Genomic DNA, 23,162 nt, shown 5'->3' on the forward strand with positions numbered 1-23,162 from the left:
GCGATTTTTAATCGCTAGCTGCTAAAGACAGAATCGCTAGCAGCTAGCGAAATAATCGCTTGCAGCTAACGATTTTTAATCGCTAGCTGCTAAAGAAAAAATCGCTAGCAGCTAGCGAAATAATCGCTTGCAGCTAACGATTAAAAATCGCTAGCTGCTAAAGAAAAAATCGCTAGCCGCTAGCGAAATAATCGCTTGCAGCTAACGATTAAAAATCGCTAGCTGCTAAAGAAAAAAATCGCTAGCAGCTAGCGATTATTTTTTTCAGTGTAGTAACAGCATGGTCCAACTTGTATCACTATATATACGATACTTAACTTAACTCCCTACTTTCAGTAACACCGTATATACCCCAGACCCCAGACCCCAAAATACTTCTGTACACACCTATATATAATATTATTGCGAACAAAGGAGTACTGCCACATATACAAAATATATATACATATATACACAATAAAAAAAAACTTATAAAACGTATAGTATATATGTACGCGTAATCGACGTCTGCGCATTTAGAAACGCGGGTAAAAACGTTACGCGGTCGATCCCGAGAAGGCGCCACCCGAAAGCTTTTTGAACAAAGAGTGGGCTCTTTGTCGTCAATTCATAGCTTGCTTATGATCTTAAATATATGATGCCGTAGTTATTACTAAATATTTTTTTTTAAACAATAATTATTAGGGGAAGGGGGGGCAAAATGGGATACCCTCAAAATTTCGTCAAAATTTTTTTTTCTCGAAAAACTTTCGAAAATGGTCAAAAATGACATCGAGTATCATTTTACACTATTAAAAGCTAAAAAAAAACATTTTTATATTTTTTGCGAAAAGTATAAATGAAAAAAATGTACAAATTTTATCGTACTACAAATTTATTTTCATGAAGTATCACAAATTAAAAAATTTATTTCTTTAATTAACTCAAGAACAATAACAACAATAATACTAATAAAAACTCTAAAACTGTATATTGGTAATCATCATAATTTTAACTGTTACATTGTAGCTTTCATAATTTTGTAATATTTTATAACTTTAGTGCTATAATATCACATTATTAACAGTTATGTTAATTTTCTAATATTCATTTTTGTGTCCACCATTTAAATATAGTGGAAACTTAAACATGCAAACATGCAAATAACCTTCTCAATAAGACAATTTATAGATAAATTGAGAAAAATATAGATAGCCCGAACTGGGAATCGCACCCAGACCAATTCGGTATCGCGCCGAGTGCTCTACCAGTTGAGCACATTCTTTAAAAATATGTTGAGAGTAAATTTTATTACTTACATCAATTTAGAAAGACATTATTACATCAATTTTATTCACTTGAAAAAAAAAAAAAAAATTTACTTTTTTTTTGGGGTATCCCATTTTGCCCGCAGAAAATAAAAATTTTTTTTCTGATGTCAGTCTAAAATTCGTTACATTTATTTCAAATAGAATCAAAATGAAGCCAATTTACGATATTTAAATCCCTAAAAACTAAATTTTTCGTTAAGTATCCCGTTTTGCCCCCCCTTCCCCTATATATTTTTTTTTATTTATGAATTATCTTTTTTTACTTACGCGCGATGAGTAGTTTGTGTTTATAGCCATGAGAAAATATATTGTAAATGGTTATGTACTAAAGTTAAGTACAAAGGGTATGTAATGAAACAACGTATGTGGTACTGTACGAATTGAAATAAAAGGTATATAAGGGAAGTTTGATTTATGATATGACGCGAAAAATACTTTGCTCGTTGCACATATATATATAAATATCTAGCATGAACGAAAGTTCTATCTGTGGTATTGCGTGTTTTTTATGACTTAAAGAATAGTCGCGAGTTATATATATATAGATATTTATATATATATGGTTATCCAATTGGAAATAGGTCTCTATAAAACGTAAATCGGCACGGGATTTTTTTTATTATGCCATTAGCCAATTTTAAGAAGTTTTAATACAATATGAGAGCATTGAAGACATTGACACAGGGTTTAAAAGAGTGTATATGTATTGGGTTGAAAATAAGTAAAAGATAGAATAAGGATGGATGAAAAGCCAGTGCTAAGAAAATTTTTATGTGAATCGTAATATTGCTGAGTCTTTAAAATTAATGTGCAATGAAAATTTTTATTTTCTCTTGAGTACTTACTAACTTTAATTGTTTTTACTTTTCTGGTATGCGGTATAGCATTTTTTTATGAAATTCAGCCAGTGAATATGTAAATTAGTTGAATATTTCTTCTTTTTTTTTACATACATTTTTAGTTAAATGTTCAAAAAAATTTTTATAACCATGGAGATTAAAAATTTCATCTAATAGCAGCTGGCTACCGAAAAATTAAATTGATTTCTTTGTGTATCAGAATTTTGTATTTTAATCAAAAATTTGACCGTCCAAAAATAATTAGTTATCTCAGTTCATTATTCATTTGAAATAATTGATTACCGTCTTCTGAAAAAAGAAATAATTTCTTAAATCTTTAAAAAATTTCCTCCAGTCAATTAATTCGTGTCATCGTAATTAAAAAATTTATTACAACCCACGAACGGGAAAGAGTCAAAGCGCGATAGCTAAAAAATGAATCCCAATACTTGATATAAATTTCCACCATAAATCAAAAAGTTTTAATCTAAATCTTGAAAAATAAAACAATGAATTTTCGCCCGAAACAATAAATAATTTTGTTACCCGCTTAGTATTCCGTTTGTTTCGAAAAACATCTAAATAATTGAAATTGATTAGAAACCGAATCAGCCAGCTCTCGAGACACATTCGAGTCATACAATAAATAAATAAATAAATAAAATAAATCCCATTTGTCCTATATCACTCTTCGTGACTGGCATGAATATTGTATGACAAGTCTCGAGGTCAATCACACACGTCTCCAATTATTTACAACCAGTCACACACATCATCTCCACATCTATCTCTTCTGCTTCATCAAACCCCAAAACCTGAGCATTTAAATCACTCACAATTCGCCAATCCGTCCCTTGCCCTCCCTCATTTCCACCCCCTATTCTTCGATCCTCTTCAACCCCTTCTCCCTAAAAAAAACCCACAAAAATTTCAATGAAGCAAAAAGCATTAGACAAAAACAATCATCCGATAGTTTTGTTTTCGATTTATTATCAGTCCACAAGTATACAAATACTCGCAAAATACAATACAAGCTATAGTACAAACACTAAAATAACCGTTATATATTCAAATTAATCGATAGCTACTGGAACAAACCCAATAACCAATAACGTTCATCGAATCTCAATATAACAAAAGGCACAAAGGAAATTTGAAAACCCAACCAGTCTGTTTACGCTAAATGAAATAACCGTCAATTTATTCTGATGCATCGAGTACATAGTATGCTATTCTATTATATTATGAATGTATATAATATCCTCAGTACAACAGCAGATATGGGTAATGGAAATTTTTGAGTACAATCGAATGAATAATGAAGACCATTTTCCTCACTCATTGCATCTCGATAAATTCATTTTTAAAAATATACAACAATAGTCTAGTCTACAGTCTACAGTCAAGTCGATACAGGAGACGAAAAAGTCCGGATTCTCATTTTTCGCCTGTACGAACACAGCACAGCATGCAAATCCCTGTGGCAAAACCGATACCCAGATACCACCCGTAGCTTATCGATTGAATCCCCATTCCGGAAATCGCTGTAGAGTTTTATAGGAAAAAAGTGAGAGTTAGAACCTATCCATCACAGTCTACTGATACGTATCGGTATCGAGGCTTAATGAAACTTGGACGACGGCCTTTTTTACCCTCACTTTCACACTAAATACATTTTTATATTCATATATTGCGCAATCAAAAAGGCGACACCGCTCACTCTTTTACTCTCGCTTTTAGATTTTTCATCTATTTGCGGACGTTAAACCGTGTCCATTACTTGTGTTACGTACAGATGTAGTGCAGCAAACTCACTTTTACAGAGGAGATGCTGATAAACAAAATTGGAACAGTCTCAGATTATTTGGATCGGGTACTCGTTAGAAAAAAATCGATTTTCGTTCAAAAAATCTTGATGTCGTAGTTCTGTTTCGCGAATCGCACAAAATTTTTCTCGATGCAATGAAACAATTGAATTCTCCAGGCATTTGCTTTAGATTTTCCACAATCAAATTCTGACGAATGTCACTACTGTGATTTTTTCGTTCAATTTTCAAAAATATATGAGACCAAAAATTGATGTATTATTTTCTCAGCAGACGTTTTTGAATTTTTTTCCTGCTGCAAATTTGTAGCATTGGCATGACAATAGTTGAAGAATGGCGGTTTATTTGAAAATTTATATGACATATTCAAAATTTGATGAAAGTCAAAAATAGATTTTATACTTCGCGTATCGGAATCGATCTTTTTTTTTGGTGCACCAAAATATTCAATACGTTTAATTTACGTTTAATATTTCGATTCGGGTGACTAGTAAATTTCGAGACTGTTATTTTTGATAAATCTTAAGATTTCTTTTTCCCGCCTTCATTAAGAAAACATATATTTGACATATATATTTTTTTGAATTAAATGCAATTAAAGCGACTTTTGAAGTGAATCATTGTTATAATATTTGTGTGTGTGCGTGTGTGTTTATAGATCAGGTGTGTAATTAACAACATAATATGTAAATACGAATAATAAAACTAAATATATAAAGTGAACAATGATATAAATTGACGATACGTTTTCTCCGGAAGTAAGTATGCCTGCATCATTAATGCTTTAGGCGGTATTATCGTGTGACCCATATTTTTTTTTTCACGCGTCGCAGATGTGTTACATGTTACATGCATACGGTTCAGTATGTTTAACATTATTTTCTGACTATATATAAAATACATAAATAAATTAAGGCTTTAACTCAAGTTTATTTTTGAAACAAAGAAACTTTCCTTCCCCCCATTTTCATTCGTAAATTAAATTCGGTAAACCATATTTTTAATAACATCAATACCCAGATATATTTTCGCCCGCCGAATAACAATCTACTAAAAATTATTAAACCATTATTCATTTAAAAAATAAAATTAAGCTTGTTTTTGAATCATAAATAAAGTTTATCAACGGTATATTTAAAATCTCTATAAATTTTTTTTATAGCTTAATGTTTAAATATAATTAATTTGAAAATACATCAATTTATCAATGTGCCGTATTATAGAGTTCGTAAATTTAAATTATAACACCGCATTTCATTAATATAATAACACAAAGAAAAGGAAGAAGAGGAAGAAGAAGAAGAAGTAAAAAGCAGAAGAGTAAAAGTGCTCGCCCAAATAAAGGAAGAAAATATACGCAGGCGCCAATGCGTCAGTTCTTTGTCTCGGTTTGAATGTTGGGAGATCTACTACTTTATATATATATATATATATAGGCTTAGATTTAACTTGGCAAGGGCGAAACGTAAAATAAGAGGTAGAACTGCCGAAAGGGAGAGTAAATATATATATATATACATATATATAATATAGTAAGAAAACGAGTAGGGAACTTGTCGTCGTTTGAGTTCCGGAGGCGAGGCCAAAGCCATACGCTTTACTTTCCATCCGCGACCGTTTTTCCTTTGTCGTCTATATACGATACCGTTATAGTATAGTATAGCGGCATTGCACCAAAATAAAGAAAACAAAAAAAAAAAAAAAAGAAAGAACCATCCATAGAGAAAATACATGAATGAATGAAATTCTTCTAGGTCTTCATAAGTTTATTTCAATAAGTCTTTCAGTTAAAAAACTTTTTCCTCATTTTCCTCGAATTTCGTTCCGCGGAAAATCATCAAAAACAGGTACTAGAAATACTTCAATACAGAATTTTTGTCTTGTGTCTGTTTTTCTTATTCCTGTACTCCTGGTTTTTTTTTTCTTTTATTTTTTTTTAGTCTTTTTCTTTCAACTCATGCGTTACGTTATCACGTCACGTGAAGTATGCTCGTCCCTTGACGTTGCGGGAATCCGAAATGCCACTTTTCTCTTTGTATTTGGAAAGCTTCTTTGTGTCAAGATGCTTTATGTATGTTTTGTGAATCTGCGTGTGTGTGTTTGTATAAACGGATTTGATCTAGACGCCCTAACTCTATAATAGAGAAGACGGGTGTACTTAGTTAGTATAGTGTATTCTATATATATAAATATATAAAGCGAAGAGAGTAATCCCAAGTCAATTGGCATGCATGACAGAAACTTGGAAATATAATTAACTCGCGGAAAACCCGATCAGATAAAACTCATGTTATCGATAAATTCTGTATAGTGTTTAGTTTTGGTTAGGGTACGCTCGGGTTTATGTTTTGTATTACATATATAGAATTAAATTAAATTAAATTGAGTTTTCGTTGTGGATTGTATTTTGCTGGGGGATTCAAACTCACAAAGACCAGAAATATTTATTATTTTATTTAGTAGTTTAGCCACATAATAATTGTATACAATCAAGTAACTTATGGCTAAGCCAGTCTATTGGCCAAGCCCTCAAATTTGACACCCTAATTTTTGTGTCGATTGGGAATTTTCCAGTTCTTCCAAAAACGTCACCCGAAAATTTCAGTACTAAATCTACTCCGTTTTTAGTTTTTTTTTTTAATTTTATGGAAAGTCGCCCCGCCAGGGTCATCAGCGACTAATTAACTGTTGGGTGTAGAACGTGGGGACAAAAAGACATTTGTGATTTCGGCGTTGGGATCTCAGGGTAAATAGACCTCATTTTTGTGAAAAATTCATATTCATTTTTAGTTTTTGGAAGTTAGGAATAGTCCCAAATTTTGAAACTTTTGATGCGGAATATTGTCAAATTTTTTCTTGAGATCTGTAATGAGTATAGTTCAGAATTGGGCTAAATAGCTGATTTAAAAAGAGAAAGGAGAAATAGTTTTTTGACCAAATTGTGGATTCCAGACAACTTTGAATTGAATGGGTAGAAATACTACTATTCCTACGGGTTAAAAAATAACGAAATGGTAAGGTATCACTTTAAGGGAGGAATTCAATGGTACTTCGGATGGAAACAGGATAAATAGTCTGAGTATTCGTGTGTAAACAACAGATAATTAGATTCTCGTTGAGTAGACTCGAGTTTACTTTTGTAAAATTTAAAGTCTGTAAGGTTGGAAAATATTTATTTTTATTTTACCTTAAAGCTGATTTAACTGAGACGTGATTTTTAAAGCTTGAGGTGTACACTTTCTTTGTCCTTATTCCTTATGGTGCGTCATTTGGATTATACAGCAAACAAAAGTATTCCTTTCTTTTATTTTATTTCCTTTAGTGAATTGGTGGGTTGAGATTTCGCTGGTTCGTTGGTTGGTTGGTTTGGTTTTGGTCCCTCGCGTTTCAAAATGCGGACGGCATATTTACGAGCCAAAACTTTTGGTGGTTTATATTGTACGGCCGAAAAGTATCTTGTAAATGCATTGAACAGACGAATATTTTAGCTGGGGTTAGATTGTTTTTGTTATTGTTATCGTTATTGTAGTTGTTGTTGTTGCTGTATATAGATGGGGCAGACTGTATGGGAATGGAAAGAAAAACGAGCTGCTACGGGAATGGGACGTGTAACCACAAATGTATTGTTCGAGAGATATGTTGATACAAATTGACCATTTTGTGGCTAAAATTTTACTATTAATCTCGAGTCGAATTTTTCTTTTTTCTATCGAAACCATAGCAATTTTTTTTATTTTTCAAGAGGTAGAAACGTTTTATTTCAATACTAAGGTAAAAGTATTTGGCCGAAAAAGGGTCGAAAAGGCTGAGTTTAGTTGAAATCACGCCGAAATGACAGAATTTTATTCTAAGAAACCTAAATTTGGCCGAAATTTCGCTGCAGCTGTAGAATTTTATTAGAAAAGGTCGAAATTTGGCCGAAATTTTATTCTTAATAAACACGTCTAAAATTTGCCGATAAATTGAGTCGGCCTATTTTCGGTTATTTTTAGGCCTAATCATCGGCCATTTTTCGTTCAAGTTTTCAGTCCTGTGTTCACTTTTCGGCCCAGAAAAAATTTAATTATTTCGGCGGGAAATTTTGTTTCCCGGATATTCGATTCAGAAATAATCTTTAAATCACAATATATTTGAATTGTTTATTTGAGAAACCCCATAAGTCAAGAAAACAAAATTTTTCAGGAAACACAAAAAATATTTTTTTGGAAAAGCTTGACATTAAAATAATAAATAAATAATTGAATACAATAATGTTAGCGTTTCTGAAAAAGATTCCAACAAGAAAAATTTAAATTTTTAACCGAAACTATTTAAAAAAATTATTTAAAGTTGATTGACTTATGGGGTGTCTCAACCAAACGTAAAAAAAAATTATAAAATCATTGTTTTTTTAAATGTTTCCACTCAAATCATTTATTACACTGATAAAATGAAGTAATAAATATGTATTTGAACTCTGAAACTCAGAAATTACAAAAAATTATAATTAATTTAAACATTTTAATTAGTCATATAACAGTCAACAATAAAACAACATTTGAAATTAATTTCCCAAAAAAAGCGTGAATTTTAAATAAAAAATAAAAAAAAATTATTTCTGTAAAACTAAAATTGCATATGTTCATTTGAGTCATTGATTTATGGGATTTCTCAATCAAATGAAATTGCTGTCATCCGGTTAATTTTTTTTTAAACGCTGATTTGATGCATATTTTGATTGATTTCTACGGAGAGACATCCAAAGAACCCAAAAATACGAAAAACCCAATTTCTTAAAAAACATGACTTATGGGGTTTCTCAAATAAACGATTCATTTTCTAAGTATACAATTTGCAATTATTCTCGTTGTTTTATCAAAAATTTCGAATAAATTAAACAGTATTTCTTATAAAAAAAAAAAAAAAAATCAGTATTTCGCTACAAATTCTGCGAATTTCAGTCTGATAAATATCCCTATTGTAGAGTTATTTTAATGATTGATGCTCTTGCACGATTGTCATGACCGTGTGTAGATAAGAGTAGACAAAAAATTTAGGATACGGGTACTGGAAAAAAAAACTCCAGACAATAACCTTGGCATTATTCAGCTGAAAAAACTAGAACATGGAATATAATGAAATGAGTAAATCGTACGATAAAAACGCTGAAAATATTCCGTATACATCTACGATCAGACAATGAATGCTCTAATACTTCAGGTATAAATATAGCCTTTTCATAAATATCTCATGTCATTTTCTTGATATCTTAAAATTTTTTTCATATTTCTATATTCTGCTAATACTAAAGTTCATCTAGATTTTTCTCTTCCTATTCACAATATTCTTTTATAATTCTCACCTTACATCGCCTTCTTTCCGCTCACCCCTGTTCGTTACTATTATTATCCATCGCAAAAAAAGACAGCCTCCATAAAAATAGTTATTCCATGCATACATATTTGTAGGTATTGTAACGAGAAAGAACAAGGACTTGTTACCGCATACCGGTTTACAAACCTTACAATATTACGTCCTTAAAAGCTATTACACTACACTGCACTATACTATACTACACTAGGCCAGTTGATATTCACAAACGGGAAATTATGGTTTTTAAGTAAAAAATAATTTTACGCAACCAAAGGAAACGAGTAAAGTATAAAGAAGATTAAATATAAAGAAGAGACCCGTAAATAAAACGTGTGAACGAACTAACAATAAGTACTAAATCATATGCGATAATTTTTTTTACAACAGCTTGACTTGGGACACTGGTTTTTTGTTTATTTCGGCCGTTAAGAAATTTTTTACGGTCTAAATTTTTTTTAAATTTCAATTTATGTTGACTTTTTCAAAAAACGGTACTTTTATCTAAAATAAAAATGGGTAAGATGAGCAGTCAAAATTTTTTACAAAAAATTAGAGGGAAGGAAAATTAGTCGTGGGGTAATTTGGGCCATTTGAAAATTCCGAATGTAAAACTGACCAAGAATTTTTTGAATCTTTCTAATCACAAAACGGGAATTAGAATTTCTTATATCTATGAAATATATATACATTCATTTATATATATATAGTTAGGTATGCGATGTCAAGAAACTCTTAAATTTTTTTTAGACAAAACAAAAATTTCTAGCTCGCAGTTTATTAGTTTCTAAAAAAAAGTAAAATAGGAAACGGCAAAGTAAAATTTTTGAGGCATGACCACAAAAAAATTTTAAGTGGATGTAAAATAAAACTAATTGCCAGCAATTGACTATCGTTAAAGTACTCAGAAATTACTCGAATTCGTCATTTACAGTTTTTAGCTCAAATTCTATGAATAATTTTGTTTCCACACCAAATGTCCCATGACCGTTGATTTAAAAAAATATCAAAATTTTAAATTACAAACTACAACTTCATTACAATCCGAGTTTGAATGTATCTCTAAAATTAAATTCGTCACTCCTTCAAAAATATTCAAAAAAATATTCCTGGCTCAAAAAATTTATTTATATCCATTCGCGCCGTAATTAATTACCAAAAATTCTACACAATTATTTCTGTCATAAATAAAATTTTTTATATTCCTTTTTTTTAAATATGTCAAGTGAGATTAGATGTTATAAGGTCTGAAAAAACGTCATATGAAATTCAGATGGTTGGATTATTTTCAGCAAATCAAGAGAAATGTGACCCCATAGACTGAAAAATATATTACATCCTTCCCTATTTTGCTTGTATTATATTTTTTTTATTTTTCAACTTTATTATATTTATTATATTCACACTATACTAAAATATCCATTTATACGTTTTTACCCGGATTATGTTATATTTTCATACTTTGTATAAATAGCAATATATTAAAATGACATAAATAATAAAAAAGTAAAAGTAGTTTATGGCTAAATCACTTTTGTCCAAGAATTCCGTCTTGAACACATACTCTGTGAACCCCTTGGCTCTTTACTCAGCCTTGATTCTATTTCGGAAGGAATTCTTTCATTCCCTCAATCCTCCTCACGTCGTCGTTTTCGTCGTCATCGTCGTCGAAATCGTCGACGTCGTTGTATACAACACTCGTGTTCCTCTGATAACATGTAAAAATGAATGTTCACTCACTTTTCTTAGGCGCGCGTACATATTTATACATATATACATATACATATACATATATAAAAAGTATAAAATGAAGGTGGAGTATAAAGACGAAAAATAATATAAAAAGTTGCTTAAAAGTTCTCTTTGAAGATCTCATAGAGGAAAAGACGATTTCGACATCAGTGTCATTTTATATCAAACGTTTTCCGTATGCCGCGTGCAATTTATTCAACTTTATGGGGTAAAAAAAATAAAATTACATCCTCCCTAAGTAATTTTGTTCATTATTCAACTTTTTATACTATTACAACTCGAAAATTTAACTCCCCCCTCTTTCAAAGCCAACGAATCGTTAAACGCCACATTCTAACCCTGAAGTTCGCGGTTCGAATCCAGTCCAGTGTAAAAATGAATTTTTTTTTTTTTTTATTTTAATTAATGTATGCAGGAAAATAATTATTTCTATAATGAAGTATTCAAATTCCGATGAAACTCATGTGTGAACTCTGGTTTAAATTTATTCCTCGAATAACATATGCCTGAAAAACAAAATACCGTAAAAAGTATAAAAAAAAATTTGTGAGCCGTTTGTAGTAAATATACGGATATTTAAGCCGGCAACCTTGAAGAAAGTAAATAACATTCCAGAGCGTTTGAATAATAAGAAGGAAGCGGGTTAGAGGTGGCGCTGAATTTGGAGCTCGACGTTGCGTGATCGACTTTGACGAGGGACTTTTGAAGGTTGTTGTATATAGGAACGTCTATAAAAGATCCACATACTCACACATGACCTACACACATGCCTGTATACATATATACTCATATATATTTAATATATGTACGCGTAATGTGTAAATCTGTATACGAGTGGCGGCTTCTGTGGATCCGTTACGAACCATAATAACAAAGAAAGCAGAGTAAGGAAGAATATAAAACGATAAAGAAAAATATATAGGCCCACTAACAGAACAGCTGAAAGGCTCCAAATGAAGAACACCGCCAGTAGGGGTAATCCCCTCAAGGTCTTTCTTGTTTGGATCAACTCGGTGAGATCTTGGGCCTTATTAGGGAACTAGACTGCGTATTAACATAAATATATACAATAGCATTGTAAGGTGAGCAGTTGTACGGCTCAGACCTGAATCTTAATACAATTTCGCGTCACCAAATAATATCACAATTAAATAAATAAATAATTAAGATAACGAATAAATAAATTAAAACGTCATTTGATTATATATATTTGGAGACACGTGTCGGGTATATTGTTATTATTATTATTATTTTGTATTTATTTATATATAAGAACGTCCTTCGTTAATTTAAATTCCCATTCTCATTCGGCAATCACACATGTCGCGGCGAATCGTAAATGCCCGATAGCTAAGCAAAGTCTTGTACTTATACTTATTCTTGTAGTAGGAATTATGTGTTGTATATATAGATATATGTAATGTAATAAGAATGGGGCACAAACGCGCATTTATAAACGGGATGTGGGTCACCAGTGGCGATGAATAAAATAAAAAATATATTAAGTTAAGATAGAAGAAGAAGATAGATGGTATGGGTTTATAAAGAGAACATAGAGAGTCGTTATTTTATTTTTTGGCTATATTTTTTTTTTCTTATTTATTTACTTATTTATTCTTATTTTAAAAACCTTGAAGTTAAGATCTGTCTCACTTGGATTCATTGGGGAGAATGCCATTTTGCCAGCACGTGTTCGGCCTTTTTTAGTTTTATTTTTGTATCGTATTATTATGGGATATGCCGAGATCGTTATATATATAAGGAGTAGTAGTAGTAGTAGTAGTAGTAGTATGGAAGATGAAGAAGGGAGCAGTAGATTTTTTTAAAAATATACATTATACGTATCGAGCAAAAAGATCGCGAATTTCATAACAGAAGATGTTGATAATATAAATAATAATATATTATTTCAATTTTCTTTATTATTATTATTGATGATGATTTATTATTATTGTCTTGTCATTATGACAATCAATTTATTGAAAAATATTTATTTAAGAAAAAACAAAATATTGCATTCAAATGACATTTTATTTACTTTATAGATGAATCATTTAATAAATATGTCGTTATTTTCTTTTTATGCAAACTTTTGTCGTACGATAACTTTGGAACAAATCGACTGATTTTGACGTTTTTGGCGGCAATCAAAAGGGTTCATCAATACATAGATCTGGATAGATTTTGGAGTCGATCTGTCGCGTAGTTTAAGAGTAATAAGAAAAATAAAAATAAAAAAAATTTTTTTTTTAGGTTTTTTTCATATAACTCATAAACTACCTGCCCGATTTGCCTCAAAATGTATCAAGTTCTAAGTCTTGACGAGCCCTTGCGATTGCCGCCAAAAACGTCCAAATTGGTCGATTCGTTTCAAAGATACCGTAAGACAAAAATTAATTATTTTTTTAGTTAATTGTATTTTTTTGTTGAACGACAAAATTCACATTTTTTGACTTCAATGAGACCAAAAATTTGCAAATAAAAACCTCCGAGCTCGAAAACAGCTGGAAGTTTTGAGGTTGGCCTACAGAGTCAAAAGATTTCATTTGAATTCTACTCATAGATTTTGAGGTATTAAAATAACAGCGGCAAAAATTTGAATTGTTTTTGAATTCGCCGCTAGGTGGCGAATCGCTAATTCTTGCTCGCTTCTAGATTTATATAAATGTATTAATAATAATAATTATTCTTTGAAGGTTCGAAAAATTTCTATTAGACTGAAAATAAGATAAACTCTGAGAATAGTTTTGTTGAGATAACATAAGAGTCAGCAAACGAATTTGTTGGACCGAAATGAAATAACTTGAGCTACAGAACGTTTGTCAGAATTCGGGGTATTCTTCAACAAAGACTTTGAGCAATTTCGCGTGGTTTTAACTCGAGAATTAAGAAACAGACGACGTACTATTTCGAGATACAGAACGTTATTCAGAATCAGTCATAAATAGGGCCAAGAAGTTTGCTCTCGTTGATTGCTAAAACAATGTTGAAATTTATATATATAAATATATTTTTAGCAATGAATATGAAGTAAATTTCACAGCTTTAGCCATATGATTCGTATTTCTTATTATATATTTTTTTCAGCCGCGGGAAATATTTGAATTTGGATTCAATTCAAACTTCAAAATTTCTTACCAGAAATTCAAATTTTGCAGTTTTTCTACAAAAGCGATTTTTTTTTTAATTAATGAAAAAAAATCGTCTATCAAACAGAAATTAATTACTGAACATTTCTAACAACCATTGAAAAAAAATAAAATTAAGAAAAAGACCCTTGTTTATTTTCGCGTAATTTTATCCTCTACGTTGAGTTATTTCGAGTGATTTTAGGAAAAAGTAATCGAAAAGTTGTTAGACGTATGCTTGGCAAACGACGACGAACGTCTTTGAGTAGTTTGTACTTGTGTACTGGTATTGTATACAACAAAATGTGTACATGTATAGTACCTTCGGATTCTCCAGGGTAGTATACGAACCCCTGCACACCAAAAAGGACCAACACCGATCGTGGAATCTTATATAGACTCTAGAGGCTTGATAAATGCGAAGGTTGTGCTTACTGGATTTCTAATTTACCGGCTGTGATTTTTTTTTCTCATTTTATAGTTTATTTATTTTTTATTTTCCTTACTCCCTGTTAGGAGTACCGTTGCTTCTTTGTGCTAAAGAAAAAAATAAATAAGTAAATAACATGAATGAAAATAATGAAAAAACGTAAAAATAAAATCCTGCCTCTGCGGATATGGTTTTTCTATGATTCATTGAGGTGCTTATCCAGATGTGAATTTCCCTCCTTCATATGTGGATGTTATACATTTTACATTACACGATGCAAGATGAGAAATTGCCCACCTCCCTGTGTGTATCGGTGGTAATATTTTATTTTTATTATTCACAAATTACTCATATTTATTTTTTTACTCTATTATTCATAAATTAAATATATTAATGAATCATTTTTCCGGAAAATTTGATTATCTATTTTTTTTCCTAAAAACTGTTTACAGACGTCGGTACATTTATTAGGGTGGCAGGAAAATATTAACTAATTTTTTTTTTTTTTCGGTTTTGTAAGAAAATTTTTCAGGCTCGTGCATTTTAAGATTTTTTTTAAAAAATCGGCATTGAAAAATTATTGGAGTCGGTCAATAATTTCGGGAATATTTAAAAAATTGGAGAAAAAATTTTTTTTCAAGTCATAAAAAATGTTATCGTATGGAAAATAAATAATCTCTTAAAATTTTACCTAAAAAATTGAATTTTCAAAGGTCGTGTGAGATCTGAGGGTCATTTTTAAAAAATTTCAAAATTTTGAAGCGATTTCTAAAAAATTTTCATTCGAAATTGAAAAAAAAAAATTACTCATTTTTTTAAGCCGTCCTGATATATATTGATATAAATATATATTATTTGTTAGTTAATTAAAAAATAAATGAAAGAATACAAGCGAAAAAAAAAAAAAAATAAAATAATAAAAGACCAAGTGGCTGAATTTCAATCGGCAATAAATATCAAGATGTCTTTCTTTGTTCCGAAGGTAGGCCATAAATTTTTTCGTAGTAATTGAAAGAAAAAAAAAATTTGGATCGTTTGAGGAAGTAACATTGGGCGAGAAATTTCTCCGAAACATCGCCCTTTCCCTTTTCATTTTAATCCAAAAAATACGAAGAATATAAGAGGATATGAAGGGGGTGGGAAGGGGCGGATAGTGAAAAAAAAAAGGTAGAAATAAAATAAAATAAAATAAAAGGGTGAAGTTTCCGATGGCGTTATTACCCTTTGTCCCAGACAGACCGCCTTCTTCTTCTACTTCTTGGGCGATAGAGAACATTATACACTCTTCCTATCTGTTGTATATATATCCATTCATCGTTCTTCATGCGAAACTCACGTATATTCTCGAGCCACTCGGAAATCTCAGTGATTTAGCCACACAATTCGTTTTTATGGCTTTCCTTTCTCTCGCTCTTTCCTACTCCAATTCTCTGTTACTTTTTTTCGGCCGTACCAAAAATCCTCTCATTCGATTTTTCCCTCCGCGGCCTTTTTTTTTTTTCTGTACCTCCTCTGTATCTTTGATTGTGTCTTTGTCGATGCCAGTATGGGGTACAATGAGTATGGGATATATATAAAGATATATATTTGACGGTGTATGCGATGTACAATATAATATATAGTTTAGCAGAGTACTGCAGAGTATAAGGAGGAATAAAAGGGCTCGGCGTATTGCTTTTCGGCATAGGGATTTCGTGTGGCGTGCGGAAACACGCGTCACTTACCGTCCAATTGTCCGTAGTCACGAATTATTGCCCAAAATTATATGTATCGTGTGCTGCTCATCGTGTGCACAATTCTGTCCGCGCTATTTTTATTAACTACCAACTAACATCCGCGATTAAATTCGACTTTTCCACTCATTTCCTCTTCCCTTCTTTTAAATAAATTTTTATTTTATTACCTATCAATTTCGTAAATTGCTATTGCTACAAATAATATGTTACCTAATATAGTATATTGCTTGTTTTCATTTTTATTGAACAAAGAAATCACGAATTATTTTTTTGAGAACTAAAAATTTATTTTTCTAATGAGAAAAATATTTTTTATATGGAAAATGCTTTTTTTTAAGTTAAGAGATAGTGAATAAAATATTTTTTTTGTTAGTTGGTTCAGTTCCGCCAGGTGGCGACGCGGATTTTTTTTCTCGATAGTGCAAACTTGTGGCTAATCGAATTACTTGCAATTATTTTTTATTCTACAGTAGAAAATTATATACTATGGCTAACAATTGTGTACAATATTTTCTAGAAGCCGGGACCCGTTCAAAATAAAATTTTTCACACTAAGAAATTGGTCAATTGCCAGGAAATTCTCAAAAAAAATTTATAGGCTGTTTTATGGTGAGTAAAAAATTATTTGTCCCTAGATCTTGTAAATGAGTGAAAAAATTTATAAATCCATAAGTGTACACCTCAGTCGTTCATATAATTGACAAAATATAGTGAAAATTTAGATTCAAAATTAGGTCGAAAAATTTTGACGGCTAGTAATTTTTCAAAGCCATCAATTTTTATGGTGGCATCGGTAGTTTTTAATAGAGGAAACAAAATATAAAGAGAAAATCCAACAAATAGACAAAAGTTGAATTCGTTAAAAATTTATGAAAATTCATTTTTTTTAAGCGGGAAAAATTTTTTGAATGACTTTCACTAGGATCTTTTTTCAAGGATCGAAAGTTACTAGAAATGAATTCGCTCAATGAAAACTTTCATTAATAGTTTCATCTTTGCTACATTTTTGCAAAACAAAGACATGAAATAAAAAATAGCGGGATCGAATTATGTAACAAAGAAAACGACTAGCAGCTGCTCTACGTCTTGCTCGCTCGTGCGTACATGAATTTCATCGCGTATCTCAGAAGGTATTAAGCTTGTAGGTAGCGGTTCCCTTTTTTTCTTTTCTCTATTTATTTTTTTTCTTTTTATTCTTTACTTTATCCCGTCCCCTAGTCTGCGACGTAGAGCATACAGGACGAGTACTCTGTCTCGTGCCCTCTTGTATCTTATTCTCCATTTATCGTCTACCTTTTAAAGACGACACGAGCTCCAAGATCTCTCTGTATGGAGCTGAACTCGGTGGTCCCGTGGCTCTGTCACCTTTATGGAAAAAAGATGCTCCGAACACGCGTGCAACACATACCTGTATCTTTATCCTTATACATATATATCTACACATATCTATGTACATAAATATGTGAAAATGTGTCCTATAGTGCGTACAGCGAGGGTTGTAACGAAACAGAAAGTCCTCGATCGATTTCATCTCTCAGTATATCAAACAAAGAAGATGCGCACACGTATTTTGCGCGCTTATGTTCATTAATTAAAAAATATTTTTCAAATTTTGTCTCATTTCATACCCCATTTTTTACTTCTCGCTGACACAATTGATAATTTTTAAAAAAAGTGAAGCTATTGGTTTCGTCCGATTTTCAAAATTCGAATTTCTAACAGATCTTGACGTTTCGACGTTCTAGGGAACTATTCTGACTACTTTCAAGATGATGTCTGAGTGTATGTATGTACTCAAGGAGCTCGAAAACAGCGGGAAGCAAACACAAATAACATACAATCAGGAATCATAAATATATCAAACCCTTAACTTGCCGAAATAAAAATAAATGATTTAAAGTGACTATTGCAAGTGTCCAATACCATAAATCTAATCGTCCAACAAAATCTCCGGCTCTATTCACGATTTATTCACACACATTGCCAACTCGTGATTACCTATCTGAGCGTCTGATCACCCGGATTACTACTATCAGCAGTGAACGATCAATAAAAGTCGAAAAAATAAGTAAATCTTTGATCGCGATGACTCGGAGCGTTGTTGTTATCGGACATACGAGAAGGATCTTCCGGAACAGCTGATAACCTTCCATTCCATTGATGATTAGCCATAAACTATGCATTAGTATAAAGCATACCTCGCGATATTTCGCAAGACTGTTGAGCAATAATTGTTAAAATCAATTAATCAGAAAATAAGCGAATAGTCGATAATAAATACGCGACATGAACGATTACTGGGTGAGCAGTGTAGACATAAATCCGTGGGTTTTCGCCTTGTTTGTCTCATTACACACGCAATGCACGTCGTTGGGTGTTAACTGTACGTAACCCCAGCTCGGATGTAACCAACGCAACACGGTCATTAGGCGGCCGGTGATTACAGGGACTGTTGGGTAACGGAAAATCTTTATTGGATCGTTGAATTACAGCTCGCAACATCCAGTTTAGGTTAAGTTGCCCTGTTGGGCTTTGTCTCCTGCAGGGAATAATGCCCAAGTTATTGCTAAGGGTTCAATCGAATCCCATTGAAAATTTACTCTTCCGACCTATACTTTCTCTTTGTCTGGTTACGATATTTTTTAATGTCTTTATTTTCGGTTAAAATTCTTCATATATAATGCGATCAAAGAGTTTACACACCCGTTGTGCCATGTCGGCTGTGTGAATTAAATTGAGCAATTTATATATTTGTGTGGGTGAGTTGGCTCACCCTAGCCTAGCCATTCATACGTTTATGTATCACCTGCAGGATTTTTTAAAAGACTGAGACTACTTCTACACCTACTACGGCATCACATGGTCACGTGGCGAGGGTGTGCCAAACAAATCCCTTTTTGAAACTAAATGCTTCTTGATTATTATAGACGTTAAGTCGCGGAATAATCACGCTTCTATTGTTACACTTATATAGTAAAAGGTGAGGCGAAATGGAACACTGTATCAATTTTAAAGCGAAGCCTTAAATATATGAATTTTGTTCAAGAGCCGAAGGTGAATGCTACCAATAGATGATAATATGCCAATATTGAAGTTCGTTTGACGTCAAAACTTCTTCCATGTATTTTAAATATTAATATTAGATGACAAGTGCAAAGTTTGTCGTACTAGCCGAAGGCTAATGCTACCAAGCTATGAGTTGAACTGTTCTACGTTTTTTAAAAAATATTTCTTTGTTATTATTCGAGTCTACTTGGACTCAAATGCCATTTATGAATCGTGGAAATCTTTCTATGGCATAGCTTGTGTCAAGTTTATCGCACGAGCCGAAGGTGACTGCTACCAATAGATGATAATATGCCAATATTGAAGTTCGTTTGACGTCAAAACTTCTTCCATGTATTTTGAAAATTAATATTAGATGACAAGTGCGAAGTTTGTCGCACTAGCCGAAGACTAATGCTACCAAGCTATAAGTTGACCTGTTCTACGCTTTTTAAAAAATATTTCTTTGTTATTATTCGAGTCCATTTGGCCTCAAATGCCATTTATGAATCGTAAAAATCTTTCTATGACATAGCTTGTGTCAAGTTTGTCGCACGAGCCGAAGGTGACTGCTACTAATAGATGATAATATGCCATTATTGAAGTTCGTTTGACGTCAATTGTTCTTCCATGTATTTTAAAAATTAATATTAGATGGTAAGTGCGAAGTTTGTCGCACTAGCCGAAGGTGAATGCTACCAACGTACAGATTATATAGTTTATTAATTATAAAAATGCTTTTTCATGATTGTTCACATTCATCAAATCGAAAGATGTGATTTCATATTAATAAAAATAGATGTCAAATTCGAATCACGAAGTTTTGCCCATAAGCCAAAGGCAAATGCTGCTAATATCCAAAGTTTGCCGTTCAATCCTCGTAAAAAAAAATTTTTCCCATAAAAATTAATTTTCCATTTTTTTATCACTCGACCATCGTAAACTCACTTATTTCATAGACAGTAATAAATTTTTTTTTCAATAATTGAAATTCTCTTAATGTAATTTTGTACCAAATTGAATAGTTTCTATAAAGAGTACGTGTAGTAACAATGAATGTATTGTGAAATAGGAATATATATTGAGACTAGAAAGCCACGTGGGTTATTAGAGAGCAGGTGGAAGCTACACCATTTCCTAAATGGCAGAAACGATAGAGGAAGCCGCGTCCCATCCGGCGTCTGCGGCTTCATAAATTTTCTTACTGCGTTCTACGTATTAAACCCTAACCCCTACTTGTATTATTGGGCCGTTGTAGCTGCTCTGCTGTTACTACCATACTACTACTGTATATATACATATATAAATATATATATACATAGTAGTTACGTTACAATTTCACGATGGTGTCGCCGCTTACGCTCGGCTACTATTCAGCAATGTCGCTCTGTTCTTGGTCTGGTCTTTCTACTCGTAAAGACTCAGACGTTTGCGTGAACAAAACGCAATCTCCATCACTTGGGTGGTCGTAAGATGCGTAAGGGTGATAATGTTTGTAAGATTAACACCGTGATTTTTTATTTAACGCTATTTAGAACAAAGTGAATTTTATCGCAAATTATTATAAAATTAGCAGAAAATAAAATTATCCGTCCGCTAATTTTATTGACACAATTTATAAACTGATAAATAGTAAAACTCTTTACTTTAATGTCAGAAAAAAATTTTGTTTTACGAGAGGATTATTATTTTTTTTTTAAATTCGTACAGTGGATTTTGTTTCTCTGATGTGGCTTCGTGGTTTACGTTGACCTTGACAGGTTTCTCCATGACAATACAATATTTCAATATAGTTATGAATTTGCAGATTTTTTTTTTCGTTTAGTTCATCAATCAGCCGATAAAAAAACCAATAGCTTTGTGAATAATTGACTGATCATATCACCGAAATTTACATGACATTCAAATTTTATTTTTATTACTTCACTAATTGGTTTCGAGTAACTTGAGATTACATTCAAAATTTTTTTTTAGGAAAAAAAAAATTTCGGGTATAAAAAAAATTTTAAATCTCAGCTTAGTCTGATTATTTTCGCGCAAATATTTTTTTATACTTCAATTTTAAAAATTCAAGTGTAGCATAAAAATTTCCTACACGTCTTATATCGACTCACATTTTCTGATTTTTTTTTTTATTTATTCAAATAAAATGGCTTTAAAATCTTTAGTATTCGTCATCAGTATCAGTAATTTATCTAGCGTCTGACCATAGTAAAACCTCAAGGCGTTAACCCTCATCTCAGTTCCAGCTCTACATATATATACATATATATAGTAAAAGATATCAGAAATACGGTCGACATAATCGATCTCCGTTAACCCGATAACCGCGTGAACGTTTTCTCACATTCGTTTGTGTCGTGTCTAAACTAAGCGTAAAAAAATCCCATGAAATCTGCATGCAAATGGATCACTCGTCGCTGACGACTACGTCGACGGATTTAAAATCTAGGGTGACGAGGTAGCCGGATTTCCAGACGGCTGATTTTTTTTTGTGTCATTATTGAGGATAAAAAAAGGCACAGGAAAATCTCAAGGTCGTTCTCGGAAGAAAATAAAAAAATATATAATACCTTCAGTACCTATATCTACATACAATGTCGATTAGTCTTAACTAAGATAAACTTGTTGAATAGCATGTATACATTTGTTATTCACCTTTTATACTTTTCTTGTTTTCGAGTACAAAAAAAGTGGCCTTTAGTCCGTGGTGATGATTGACATACAGCTTTTACTAGTTTTCTGTCAATGAATTTATTCTTTTTGTTAAAGATACCGGGGCATGATGGAACAATTAATTACTAAACAACTCATTAATAAAATTTCTGTAATTCAAAACTGACTGCGGTTAAAATTTTTTATTTTATTTCTTGTAATTTTCAAAGTGTCCCGTTCTACCCCAAGCATTTGGCAGTCCTTTGAAATTTACAGTAACCGCAAAATAAATAAAAAATTTTTCATAAAAGTTTTTTTTCCACAAAATTTTTAAGGTGTCCCATTTTACCCCAAGTACTGAGCAATTCTTTAAAATTTACAGTAACCGCAAAATAAATAAGAAATTTTGATAGAAGTTTTTTTTTCACAAAATTTTTGAGGTGTCCCATTTTACCCCGACCTCTTATTAATTTTTTTTATCGAAGCAACTGCTTACTGCTGGGTAATAATTACTATTTGAAATGTGTACTGTACTACGACATGGTTCTTGTTTTTCGAGACGCCGAATACGAACGATGACGGGATATAAAGTGAAGAGCCCTCGAACATCCACCACCCCACTCATTACTTTGGCATTAACGTAGACTGGGGAATAAATTTTTTTTCTTTCCGTTCCCTGAGCTCATCCAGGAACAACGAGAGACCGCCTGTAGAGAGAATTTCGGCCTCTTCAGGCTTATATACCTCTTTCTCATTTATTTTTCTTGCTCGCTTCAGCACATTGTGTGCTGTCGTGAATGTAGTCGAGTCTATTCTCGAAACGATTCTCGATACTGTATATATCCTGCAGAGAACTGAATTTCATCCGGATTTCCCGATAATGAGTATATCTACGTGACAATTCGCCAACAGACGTTGAATACGGATCAACAAATCACTGTGCTATCAATTTTCGGTCTCGTATTTTCATCAATGTGGATTACGGCTATAAGTTGACTCTTTAAATTATTTATTTTCTTAAATTGATATTTTCAAATTTATCAATTTTCAAATTTAAGTATTTTAAATTCAAACGCATTTTTTAAATTTCAA

General features: G+C 31.9%; 1 long non-coding RNA gene across 1 annotated transcript in view; it reads left to right on the forward strand.

Annotated features, from left to right (window-relative positions):
- LOC130672307 (uncharacterized) overlaps positions 1–23,162 on the forward strand; it is a 123,370-nt gene that overhangs the window by 35,266 nt on the left and 64,942 nt on the right. Inside the window, exon 3 of the long non-coding RNA XR_008990682.1 lies at positions 16,888–16,979. This is a non-coding gene — a long non-coding RNA (uncharacterized LOC130672307). The remainder of the gene's footprint in view (positions 1–16,887; positions 16,980–23,162) is intronic.

The sequence above is a fragment of the Microplitis mediator genome, chromosome 7 (assembly GCF_029852145.1).
Source record: "Microplitis mediator isolate UGA2020A chromosome 7, iyMicMedi2.1, whole genome shotgun sequence".
NCBI classification, from domain to species: Eukaryota; Metazoa; Arthropoda; class Insecta; order Hymenoptera; family Braconidae; genus Microplitis; species Microplitis mediator.